Source organism: Coregonus lavaretus, assembly GCF_964263955.1.
Source record: "Coregonus lavaretus genome assembly, chromosome: 7".
Lineage (NCBI taxonomy): Eukaryota > Metazoa > Chordata > Actinopteri > Salmoniformes > Salmonidae > Coregonus > Coregonus lavaretus.
Window position 1 is genome coordinate 2737311 of NC_139994.1, and position 12251 is coordinate 2749561.

Consider the following 12251-nt stretch of genomic DNA (forward strand, 5'->3'; position numbering starts at 1 on the left):
AGTTTAATGATGGTGGTGGTAGTAGTGGTAGTAGTAATGATGATGGTAGTAGGGGTGATGGTAATGATAGCAGTTAAATGATAGTGGTGGTGGTAGTAGTGGTAGTAATGATGATGGTAGTAAAGGTGATGGTAATGATAGCAGTTTAATGACGGTGGTAGTAGTAGTGGTAGTAATGATGATGGTAGTAGGGGTGATGGTAATGATAACAGTTTAATGATGGTAGTGGTGGTAGTAGGGGTAGTAATGATGATGGTAGTAGGGGTGATGGTAATGATAGCAGTTAAATGATGGTGGTGGTGGTAGTAGTGGTAGTAATGATGATGGTAGTAGGGGTGATGGTAATGATAGCAGTTGAATGATGGTGGTGGTAGTAGTGGTAGTAGTAATGATGATGGTAGTAGGGGGATGGTAATGATAGCAGTTTAATGATGGTGGTGGTAGTAGTGGTAGTAGTAATGATGATGGTAGTTGTAGTACTGATGTAATGGTGAGGATGACAGTTAGTTAGTTATAAGTTAGTTATAGTTAGTTTAGCCTTTTCTATTTATTATATTTCTACTATTGACTGTTACCATTTTATTGTTGTTATTATTTATTATTATTATTTACTACCATTTTATATTATTATTTGTTATTCTTTATTATTTTATTACAATGTATATTGTATACATTGTTGCTTTGGCAATATTGATGCAATGTTTTTCATGCCAATAAAGCAGCTTGAATTTGAGAGAGAGAGAGAGAGAGAGAGAGAGAGAGAGAGAGACTTTGATTTTTCTGTCTTTCTTTAATGGTACATTCTCTTTTCATTAAAACCTCACCCCCCTCCTAAAATAAAATATTAAATAAAAAACGATATCCCCTGTACTGCATACTCACCTTGCCCTCTACCCCACGATACAAAAACAACACCACACATCACAATAACCCAAACCTCACCACTTCTACAACCGAATATCCAGACCATCTTCCCCAGCTATACAGACAGCCCCCACAAACACACCATATCTCTTGAAACATATCCACACTTTTTATCATTTTATAGAACTCAAATTCCACCCTAAGGCGTGCAGAGATCATTCCATTAGATAATAGTAAAGGGTCTGTTATCCCCCCCACCTTTGACCCTGTTCCTCCTTGTTATCCAAATAGCCAACTTTGCCTGAGCAAAACAGAATATTCAACAACACACATTTGGCCTTTTCCTTATTTGAATACCTGTACCCCATTATAAACATCCAGAGACTTTATAAACAACAGAGATATTAAAGACATTAACCTGTCGCACACAGAAAACACATTAATCACAGTTTCACTCATGACACAGAAAGGACACCCTTGTCCGACTCCCGGGTCGACCCGTGCCAACCAGCTGTTAGTGGCCAGGGCTCCATGTAGAACCCTCCACTGGAGGTCCCCTGACCTCTTTGGTACTGGGAGTTTGTAGAGCCCCCTCCATCTAAAACCCACCATACTCTCCGTCCCACATACCCCTTGCCACTGATGTGCCTTCACTCCTGTTAGGCTCCTGATGTTCCTTACCTTAATACAGAGGTTGTAGAGGGCTTTACCTCCCACCCCTTCAAACTCCCCCAGGCTCAGAGTGTTAAAATCTAACAAGTCCTCCAGACCCCTTGCCAGTCCCCAGTCTCTGCCGTCACGTGCAGTGGCGGAAACATTGGTGGCCCCTCCCCCTTTGGCCGCTCAAACACCCCCTTTACCGGCTCAGACAGTGCCTCCTGGACCTCCCCCAGGAATCTCCCCAGCAGCCTAAGAGATGTTAGGCCTGTTTGTTGTGCCAGGACTTCTGGGGTTTTCCACCCCTCCTCTCCCAGCAGTCGCAGGTCACCCAGGCTTAGTAAACACGCTGCAATCAGTCGCCTCTTCAGGGTGGCCGACTGAACCGATCTCAAAAGGATGGCTGGGTTGTGGAAGATAGGCTCCTCCCACACCCACAGCCCAGTTTCCACACCCCCTTCTCGTTTGGTCCTTAGTAGCTGCCAGGCCCTCAGCACCGAGAGACCAGCTGTACTCAGCCTCTCCAGCCTCATGAGGAACAGCTGCCGGTTCAACCCTAATCCGCAAGCTCTTCCCAGTAAGCCGCATGCTGGTTCCCTCCATCCGACATCAGTATGGTACAGCAGTCTCTGTGCTGCCTTTAGTCGGAATGCAGCCACACTGCTCTCCAGTTCCACCAGGCCCTGTCCTCCTTCATTTACAGACATGTACAACACTGCCGCCCTCAGCCAGTGATGGCCATCAAAAACCAGAAAAAAACCACTAGCTTGCGTTGCAGGTCTGTGAGCAGACCGGCGGGGGGGTTGAGGACAGCCAGTTTATGCCACAGGGAAGATGCCACCAGGTTGTTGATTATCAGCACCCTCCCTCTACATGACACTTGGGACAGGAGCACCCTCCACCTGGCCAGTCTTGACACCACTGCCTGTGACAGCCCCTCCAAGTTCTTCCTGACCCACCTCTCCAAGCCCAGGTACACCCCCAAAATGTTAAGCCCTTCACAACCCCACTGCAAAGCCCCTGGAAGCAGAGGAGGGGCCCTATCCCCCATAACAGAGCTCTTGCCCCAGTTTACCTTAGCTGACAAAGCTTCCTCGTACACCTTCAGACTAGTGCCTGCATATCCTGACCATCCCTGACCATCACAGAAACATCATCTGCATACGCTGACACTGCTATGTCTGTCCAGCACACTCCCTGCAGTTTCCTGAGTAGCAGGCACAAAAAAGGCTCAATGGCTAGTGTATTTAACTGCCCCGATAGAGGGCATCTTTGTCTAATGCCCCGCCTCACCCAGACTGGCCTACTGAGCCCCCCTCCCACCATGACCATACATGACGCCCCAGCATACAACATCTTCACATAGGCCAAAAACCTTTCCCCAAACCCAAACATCACATTAAACAGATACTCATGGTCCACTCTATCAAAAGCCTTCTCTTGATCTAAAGAGACCAGTCCAAAGTTCACATTAGAACCTCTCGACAAGTCCAACATGTCCCTGATTAACATTTTAGTCATTTTAGCAGACGCTCTTATCCAGAGCGACTTACAGTTAGTGAGTGCATACATTTTTTTTTTTTCATACTGGTCCCCCGTGGGAATCGAACCCACAACCCTGGCGTTGCAAGCGCCATGCTCTACCAACTGAGCTAAACGGGACTAAGAACAAGTTGTCCGTGATTGAGCGTCTGGTCCTTGTGTACTATAGAGTCCAGATGGGACTTCAGTCTGTTAGCAAGGACCTTGTAGTCCACACAGAGCAATGCCACACGCCTCCAGTTCTTAAGTCCCCTTTTTTGGGCAGGGTAGTCAGAGCCGCCCGACGGCAGCTCATCGGCAACTCTCCTACCCCGACGCACTCACGCAACACGCAAAAGAAGTCCAGTCCAATTATTTCCCAGAATTTATTATAAAACTCCACTGGGAGTCCATCAACCCCTGGTGCACGGCCACGGGACATCTGGGTTACAGCCTCTGCCAGTTCATGGGACAACAGGGGAATGTCCATTTCATCCCTCTGTGCCAGAGAGAGCTTAGGGAGTTCTGCAAACAAAACCTGAGCACACATAGGATCCCACAGTTCTGCCCAATACAACTCAGTATAAAACTCCACAGTCCGCTCCCGCATCTCCCCCACAACAGAGGTCACCCACCCATCCGAAAGCCGTAGACAATGCACACCCTTAGCTTCACCGCTCTGTCTTTCCAAACCAAAGAAGAAGGAGCTGGGAGCATCCATCTCCTTGAGCATGGAGAACCTAGCTCTTACAAGTGCTCCCTTTCCTTTCCTTGGAAAAAACTGCCCAGGTCCCTATGTAGTTCAGCTAAATTAGCCTGGAGGCCTACATTGCCTTGCCCCACCAGCTCTACCTCCATCTCACTAAAACTACGCTCGAGTTCCCCCAATACTCTCCTAGCCTCTGAGGATGAGAGAGCTGTATGCTGTTGACAGAAAAGCAGAATTTGGACTTTTCCCACAACCCACCATTGACTCAGAGACTCATACTCCTCTCTTCGCTGTCCCCACCTTTCCCAAAAAGTCTGGAAACCTGAGCAAAAATTGGCATCTTGTAAGAGCTTTACATTAAACTTCCAATAGGATGCCTGCCGAGGCCCTGGTGAAATAGACAGCCGAGCCATGGTTATGTGATGATCCGAAAAACACACCGGGAGAATGTTAGCGCCCAACAGCCTATTGCTTTGATTTCTGGACATGTACAATCGATCAAGCCGGGCTGCGCTCACCCTAGCCCCAAAGACCTTCACCCATGTACAGTGGGGAAAAAAAGTATTTAGTCAGCCACCAATTGTGCAAGTTCTCCCACTTAAAAAGATGAGAGAGGCCTGTAATTTTCATCATAGGTACACGTCAACTATGACAGACAAAATGAGGAAAAAAAATCCAGAAAATCACATTGTAGGATTTTTTATGAATTTATTTGCAAATTATGGTGGAAAATAAGTATTTGGTCAATAACCAAAGGTTCTCAATACTTTGTTATATACACTTTGTTGGCAATGACACATGTCAAACGTTTTCTGTAAGTCTTCACAAGGTTTTCACACACTGTTGCTGGTATTTTGGCCCATTCCTCCATGCAGATCTCCTCTAGAGCAGTGATGTTTTGGGGCTGTCGCTGGGCAACACGGACTTTCAACTGCCTCCAAAGATTTTCTATGGGTTGAGATCTGGAGACTGGCTAGGCCACTCCAGGACCTTGAAATGCTTCTTATGAAGCCACTCCTTCGTTGCCCGGGCGGTGTGTTTGGGATCATTGTCATGCTGAAAGACCCAGCCACGTTTCATCTTCAATGCCCTTGCTGATGGAAGGAGGTTTTCACTCAAAATCTCACGATACATGGCCTCATTCATTCTTTCCTTTACACGGATCAGTCGTCCTGGTCCCTTTGCAGAAAAACAGCCCCAAAGCATGATGTTTCCACCCCCATGCTTCACAGTAGGTATGGTGTTCTTTGGATGCAACTCAGCATTCTTTGTCCTCCAAACACGACGAGTTGAGTTTTTACCAAAAAGTTCTATTTTGGTTTCATCTGACCATATGACATTCTCCCAATCCTCTTCTAGATCATCCAAATGCACTCTAGCAAACTTCAGACGGGCCTGGACATGTACTGGCTTAAGCAGGGGGACACGTCTTGCACTGCAGGATTTGAGTCCCTGGCGGCGTAGTGTGTTACTGATGGTAGGCTTTGTTATTTTGGTCCCAGCTCTCTGCAGGTCATTCACTAGGTCCCCCCGTGTAGTTCTGGGATTTTTGCTCACCGTTCTTGTGATCATTTTGACCCCACGGGGTGAGATCTTGCGTGGAGCCCCAGATCGAGGGAGATTGTCAGTGGTCTTGTATGTCTTCCATTTCCTAATAATTGCTCCCACAGTTGATTTCTTCAAACCAAGCCGCTTACCTATTGCAGATTCAGTCTTCCCAGCCTGGTGCAGGTCTACAATTTTGTTTCTGGTGTCTTTTGACAGCTCTTTGGTCTTGGCCATAGTGGAGTTTGGAGTGTGACTGTTTGAGGTTGTGGACAGGTGTCTTTTATACTGATAACAAGTTCAAACAGGTGCCATTAATACAGGAAACGAGTGGAGGACAGAGGAGCCTCTTAAAGAAGAAGTTACAGGTCTGTGAGAGCCAGAAATCTTGCTTGTTTGTAGGTGACCAAATACTTATTTTCCACCATAATTTGCAAATAAATTCATTAAAAATCCTACAATGTGATTTTCTGGATTTTATTTTCTCAATTTGTCTGTCATAGTTGACGTGTACCTATGATGAAAATTACAGGCCTCTCTCATCTTTTTAAGTGGGAGAACTTGCACAATTGGTGGCTGACTAAATACTTTTTTTCCCCACTGTATACTGTCTTGTGTTGGGATGTCTAGTTCTCCAAACATCCACTAGGTCAAACTGATTAATGATGTCCCTTAACACCCCCACTGAGCCTGAATGAGGCTCCTCCCCATTTCTGTATTTCGTAAAATCCATCTTACAGTTCCAGTCCCCGCCGACCACCAGCGTCTCCTCAGGCGCTACCTGTGAGAGTTCCTGTCTAAGACACCCAAACAGATGCCCCCTCTCTCTCCCTGTGCTAGGTGGATACACATTTATAAAGACAAAACCCCTGTTGTTAATTTCTGCTTTTACTACAAGCAGTCTACCCCTACACACCTCTTTTGAGGAGCAAATTTTGACAGACAGACCCGGTACAAAAAGGACTGCCACCCCTGCACTAACATTTGTCCCATGGCTCAGCACACTTGCCCCTTTCCACTAGAGCCCCCAATCAACTTCATTCACCACATCACTATGCGTCTCCTGCAGAAACAACAGTTGTACTTTTTTTTTGTTTTACATATTCACCCAACACACTCCTCTTTCCCGCATCTCTGGTGCCATTAATATTAAGCGAGCCTACCCGAAGATTCTCCATAAGAGGTGACAAGACCGCCTACAGGGAGGAGGTGAGGGCTCTGGGAGTGTGGTGCCAGAAAAATAACCTCTCACTCAACATCAACAAAACAAAGGAGATGATTGTGGACTTCAGGAAACAGCAGAGGGTGCACCCCCCTATCCACATCGACGGGACCGCAGTGGAGAAGGTGGAAAGCTTCAAGTTCCTTGGCGTTCACATCACCGACAAACTGAAATGGTCCACCCACGCAGACAATGTGGTGAAGAAGGCGCAACAGAGCCTCTTCAACATCAGGAGGCTGAAGAAATTCAGCTTGACACCTAAAACCCTCACAAACATTTACAGATGCACAATTGAGAGCATCCTGTCGGGCTGTATCACCGCCTGGTACAGCAACTGCACCTCCCGCAACCGCAGGGCTCTCCAGAGGGTGGTGCGGTCTGCCGAACGCATTACCGGAGGCAAACTACCCGCCCTCCAAGACACATACAGCACCCGATGTCACAGGAAGGCCAAAAAGATCATCAAGGACATCAACCACCCGAGCCACTGCCTGTTCACCCTGCTATCATCCAGAAGGCGAGGTCAGTACATGTGCATCAAAGCTGGGACCGCGAGAATGAATAACAGCTTCTATCTCAAGGCCATCAGACTGTTAAATAGCAATCACTAGCACATTAGAGGCTGCTGCTGCCTATTGAAATCACTGGCCACTTTAAGAAATGGAACGCTAGTCACTTTAATAATGTTTACATATCTTGCACTACTCATCTCATATGTATATACTGCATTCTATAATATTCTACTATATCTTAGTCCATGCCGCTCTGTCATTGCTTGTCCATATATGTATATATTCTTAAATTCCATTCCTTACTAGTTTTGTGTGTATTGGGTATATGTTGTGAAATTGTTAGATATTACTTGTTAGATATTACTGCACTGTCGGAGCTAGAAACACAAGCATTTCACTACACTCGCTATAACATCTGCTAAACAAGTGTATGTGACAAATAAAATTTGATTTGATTTGAAAAGCAAGCAAAGACAGAGACCAATAGCAATGCTCAAAAAGCCCCAGTGCCAGAAATAAAACTTTAATCTAAACAGTGTCTGAAGGTAGACCTTTAAGCACAACTTGTGACCCACTTCCTCAACATAAACCGTATCCTGGGTGTGAGGACACCATGACCCTCATTTTTCGTAGCATGTTGTACTATCTTACAAACTTTCCAGGATCGCAAAAAACAGCCTCAAGATTAACTTTTTTCCCCTTAGTCTCATTCAGCAACCTTGACAGTTCCCTCACTGTGTACTTTGACCCCTCTGCCTGACTGGCTGTCAGCTCTGGATCCATTGAGGAGGAGCCTGAAAAGAAAGCCTCCTCATCTTCCTCTGCCTCAGACTCACCTTCCTCCTCCTCATCTCCATCTCCCAGCCTCTGCTGCCTGCATGTTGACCTCGATTTCCTCCACTGGTGCTTGAACCCTCACCTTGTCTACGGCCTTTATGTGGGCACGCAAAGCTCTTATGCCCCAAATCCCCACACTCAAAGCACCGTAGACTATCTGTGCTGGCAAACCCCACGTAGAGCCCCTCCCCATGCCTCACTTTAAAATGCACATTTAACTGTTGCTCATTGTTATTCAGGAACATGAACACTTGCCTCCGGAACGAAACAACATGCTTGAGGGCATCTGCCTGAAAACCTGCTGACAGTACATGAAAACCACTAGCAAACTTACCAAAATGACTCAGCTCCTTCCTGATTTGATCATCCTTAATCATCCGCAACTACCACCCTAGTCGAAGAGGTAGAAAGAGGAGAAATTGGCACCAACACACCCCTTACAAATATTCCACTAGAAATTAGCCTACCCACCAAATGTGCTCTGTTCATGAACACAACCACAGCTTTGTTCATTCTGGACGCGGAATGTATAAATTCAGCTCCTACCTGTTCGCCGACCGCGTGTAGAACCTCCTCCACCTTAATTCCATTCTCAGAAACACACCTGAATCCATGCCGTAACGACAGCGTCTCCTCTGCGCTAGGCTGCGAAGCCATCGCTCACACCGTTCAAAACCCCAGGAAACTAAACCTCGGTCCTCTTACTCCCTAACTTTGAAAATAAAAACAGTGGGTACCACTAAAACAAACAGTGCATTAACCCTCCACCATAGCAAATAAATTAGGACAGAGCCCTCCACACGAAACACTCAAACTCCCAAAAACTCTCAGCATGCACAGAGAGAGAGAGAGAGAGAGAGAGAGAGAGAGAGAGAGAGAGAGAGAGAGAGAGAGAGAGAGAGAGAGAGAGAGAGAGAGAGAGAGAGAGAGAGAGAGACAGAGAGACAGAGAGAGACAGAGAGACAGAGACCAGTATGAGGAAAGTTAGAGATAGTTTCGCGTGCCAATGCTAGGTAGTGTTAGCACAATTGCTGGAAGTCTATGGGTATCTACTAACATGAACAATACAACACTATACAATACTATGCAATACTATTCATCCATTTTATAAAGCCAATGAAAATGGAAGATGTTGCTGTCACAGTACCCAGCTTCACTGAGGAGTGGAGGCTATCCCAGATAATATTTCCAGCAATGTTAGATCACTTCCTGACTAGATTAAATAACACGTAACAGTAAAACTATCGACCCACATCCAGCACAGGACTGGTGTGTGTGGTGTGTGTGTGTGTGTGTGTGTGTGTGTGTGTGTGTGTGTGTGTGTGTGTGTGTGTGTCTCACCCATCATAATGAGAAAGGGAGAAAGTGTGTGTAGAATGATATCATTCAGTTTTCCCTCTATCCTCAGACAACAGTAAAAGACGACGTTAGTCAAGACAATTGAACAATATCCCACCTTCTCCCCAACCGTTTAATAAAATAGAACAGAAAACATTAGACCTATCCATACTGTTACGCTGCAGACAAAGAGCGGAAGGGTGTTTGATGTCATTACCAGGAGTAAAGACACATAAATTATAACCCTTCTCACCTTCTGTCCTGTTGGCTCTGTCAGTGTGTCTCAGTGTGTGGTAGACACTTTCTCACCTCTCCTGTGGTGTGTGTGTGTGTGTGTGTGTGTGTGTGTGTGTGTGTGTGTGTGTGTGTGTGTGTGTGTGTGTGTGTGTGTGTGTGTGTGTGTGTGTGTGTGTGTGTGTGTGTGTGTGTGTGTGTGTGTGTGTGTGTGTGCGTGTGCGTGCGTATATACTCAGCTCTGTCGGCTCCTCTCAATGTGACGATCAGAGAGCTGGAGGCGAACACAGCCATAGTCACATGGGAGATAGTGGAGGGAGATCCCGTCATCGGATTCGCCATCACACAACAGGTAGAGGAGTGTGTGTGTATCAAAAGTCGTGGTCAAAATTTTGAGAATGACACAAATATTAATTTTCACAAAGTCTGCTGCCTCAGTTTTTATGATGTCAATTTGCATATACTCCAGAATGTTATGAAGAGTGATCAGATGAATTGCAATTAATTGCAAAGTCCCTCTTTGCCATGAAAATGAACTTAATCCCCAAAAAAACATTTACACTGCATTTCAGCCCTGCCACAAAAGGACCAGCTGACATCATGTCAGTGATTCTCTCGTTAACACAGGTGAGAGTGTTGATGAAGACAAGGCTGGAGATCACTCTGTCAGGCTGATTGAGTTAGAACAACAGACTGGAAGCTTTAAAAGGAGGGTGGTGCTTGAAATCATTGTTCTTCCTCTGTTAACCATGGTTACCTGCAAGGAAACATGTGCCGTCATCATTGCTTTGCACAAAAAGCTTCACAGGCATGGATATTGCTGTCTCCTAAAGTTGATTCAGCTGCGAGATCGGGGCACCACCAGTGCAGAGCTTGCTCAGGAATGGCAGCAGGCAGGTGTGAGTGCATCTGCACGCACAGTGAGGCGAAGACTTTTGGAGGATGGCCTGGTGTCAAGAAGGGCAGCGAGGAAGCCACTTCTCTCCAGGAAAAACATCAGGGACAGACTGATATTCTGCAAAAGGTACAGGGATTGGACTGCTGAGGACTGGGGTAAATTCATTTTCTCTGATTAATCCCCTTTCCGATTGTTTAGGGCATCCGGAAAAAAAGCTTGTCCGGAGAAGACAAGGTGAGCGCTACCATCAGTCCTGTGTCATGCCAACATTAAAGCATCCTGAGACCATTCATGTGTGGGGTTGCTTCTCAGCCAAGGGACACATCCTCCGAGAGCAACTTCTCCCAACCATCCAAGAACAGTTTGGTGATGAACAATGCATTTTCCAGCATGATGGAGCACCTTGCCATAATGCAGAAGTGATAACTAAGTGGCTCGGGGAACAAAACATCGAAATGTTGGGTCCATGGCCAGGAAACTCCCCAGACCTTAACCCCATTGAGAACTTGAGGTCAATCCTCAAGAGGCGGGTGGACAAACAAAAACCCACAAATTCTGACAAACTCCAAGCATTGATTATGCAAGAATGGGCTGCCAAAAGTCAGTATGTGGCCCAGAAGTTAATTGACAGCATGCCAGGGCGGATTGCAGAGGTCTTGAAAAAGAAGGGTCAACACTGCAAATATTGACTCTTTGCATAAACTGAATGTCATTGTCATTGAAAGCCTTTGACACTTATGGAATGCTTGTAATTATACTTCATTATACCATAGTAACATCTGACATAAATATCTAAAAACACTGAAGCAGCAAACTTTGTGAAGACCAATACTTGTGTCATTCTCAAAACTTTTGACCACGACTGTATATATGTGTGTGTGTGTGTGTGTCAGTCTGTGTGTGAATAAGTGTGCATGTCTGAGTGTGTGTTTGTGTGTTGGGTTAAGTCAGGGAGTTGGTTAGTTGAACTACAGTTGTTTGATGAGCAACCTTGTCTGAATCTGAGACCCAGAAAACTCACGTTAACTCCCAGAGATAATGCCTAGGCTAGGGCAGTGGGCTTTGTCACAGTGGACCGAGACAGTGGGCTAGTGCAGGTTAGATATCTGATATCTGGTCTGTATCCTTGTTTTATGGCCCTAAACTTAACCCTAAGCCCTCCTGTTGTCATTGGTTACAGAAGAAGGATGTGCGCATGCTGCGGTACATCCAGGAAGTGAACACGACCACGCGCTCCTGTGCACTGTGGGACTTGGAGGAGGACACAGAGTACATTGTCCATGTCCAGAGCATCAGCATGGGAGGTAGCAGTCCTCCCAGCGACCCGGTCAGCTTCAGAACTCCCAGAGAGTCTGAGAAACTAGCCTCCACGGGCCCAGGTAGGTAACACACACACACACAGTATTACAAACATTTTCATTTTTGAATGCGGACAGAAAAACCCAGCAGGGAGTTCCAATGTTACACAACACCTCCACAATGAATTCCAATATTATACAACACCTTCAAAAAATAATTCCAAATGTTATACAACACCTCCACAATGAATTCCAATGTTATACAACACCTCCACAATGAATTACAACATTATAAATCACCTCCACAATGAATTCCAATGTTATACAACACCTCCACAATGAATTACAACATTATAAATCACCTCCACAATGAATTCCAATGTTATACAACACCTCCAAATTTCCCATAAAGATTCCTGGCTATTCTACCGTTTTGGTACAGAGCAGCAACGCCTAGCTGTCTTTGTCAGCCCACCCAACAATGTCATTCCCATTTGTAAAGCTATAGCTGTTAACTAGAGCAACTCGTAACACCTCCAGTTTGACCATCTCCTCTCTCAGCGACCCAGATACACACAGAGAAGAGAAGGGCTTCACACAGAGAGAGAAATATATC

At 45.8% G+C, this 12251-nt stretch overlaps 1 pseudogene across 1 annotated transcript in view; it reads left to right on the forward strand.

The window, feature by feature from the left end:
* LOC311132071 (fibronectin type III domain-containing protein 5b-like) overlaps positions 1 to 12251 on the forward strand; it is a 51953-nt pseudogene that overhangs the window by 21903 nt on the left and 17799 nt on the right. Inside the window, exons 2-3 of the transcript in view lie at positions 9679 to 9791; positions 11518 to 11716. The product of the transcript in view is annotated as a fibronectin type III domain-containing protein 5b-like (transcript). The remainder of the gene's footprint in view (positions 1 to 9678; positions 9792 to 11517; positions 11717 to 12251) is intronic.